Genomic DNA, 1143 nt, shown 5'->3' on the forward strand with positions numbered 1-1143 from the left:
TTTTTTTTTTACCTCCCTCCCTTCTATAATGTTTACCGCCCGTGCGAATTTCTGCAAGCCTTTCCCTTTGTTGTTACTCCCGTGAATTTGGAGTTTTATGGCGTGAAACTGGGGCAGAAAACAAAAAAAAGATCACAGTAACAAGAGTGGTAATAAACGTAGGTAGGTGGGCGGAGAGGTGGGTGGGGTGGCTACTTGGCTCGGTGGCTGTGCGGCTCTGTGGCTCTGGTTCGCTGGATAGCTGGACACTCGCTTGTTTGTCTCGCGTCCAGCAGTATTTAATATTTATGAAAGCCGTCCCAGCGTTATCTGCCCCCGGCGGTGACACTTGCATGCGTCATCCGGCGGTCCGTTTGGCGGTCACAAGCGTGTCATCAGCCGCAGCAATTTGTCTCTCGCACTGAAGTTCCTGTTAAGCATTTGATCGATTACCTTGCCTCAGTGTCGCTGCGGCTGCCCTCGCGTGGTGGGTGGGTGGGAGGGGCAGGTTGGAGGTTGTGTTGATGACGTGTGTAGGGGAAGGGGAGAGTAGTTCAGTGTAATGTGCAAGGGAGGGTTGTGTTGATATGTTTCTGTGGTGGGTGTCTTGTATCAGGGAGGGGTGTGTTGTGTTGAAGGTGTGTGTGCATGTGTGTGTGTGTGTGTGTGTGTGTGTGTGTGTGTGTGTGTGTGTGTGTGTGTGTGGGTGGGGGAGGTGTAGTGTGTAAGGGAAGGATGTATTGATACATGCTTTTGTGGTGTGTGTGTGTGCTAGTGTTAGGCGCTGTTATGTTTCTATTTATACTTCTCATTGTGCTGCGAACGTTGGAGGTGAAACGTATCAATAGAGTCATGCGTTGCTGATGCGGCGGCCAAACAAGCAGAGCGTGCAGAGCTGAGTGTGGGCAGCGGTTGCCAAACAGGTTGAGTTTGCAGAGCTGAGTGTGTCACAATTTGAAGTGTTGGCTAAGCAACCAGGTGCGCAGTTCCCTCACATGATAACGTGACGAGATCATGATGTGTTAGAGTGGTGTCAGATTCACTTAGACCCAATGTCGAGAGTTTTATGTAGTCCCTGTACACATTTTCTGTACTTGATGTATGTAAAAGAACAAAACACCAAGTTAGTCCCCCTCATCAACACAGTTCAAGCCGCCGTCTTAC

The sequence above is a fragment of the Scylla paramamosain genome, chromosome 12 (genome assembly GCF_035594125.1).
Source record: "Scylla paramamosain isolate STU-SP2022 chromosome 12, ASM3559412v1, whole genome shotgun sequence".
NCBI lineage: Eukaryota > Metazoa > Arthropoda > Malacostraca > Decapoda > Portunidae > Scylla > Scylla paramamosain.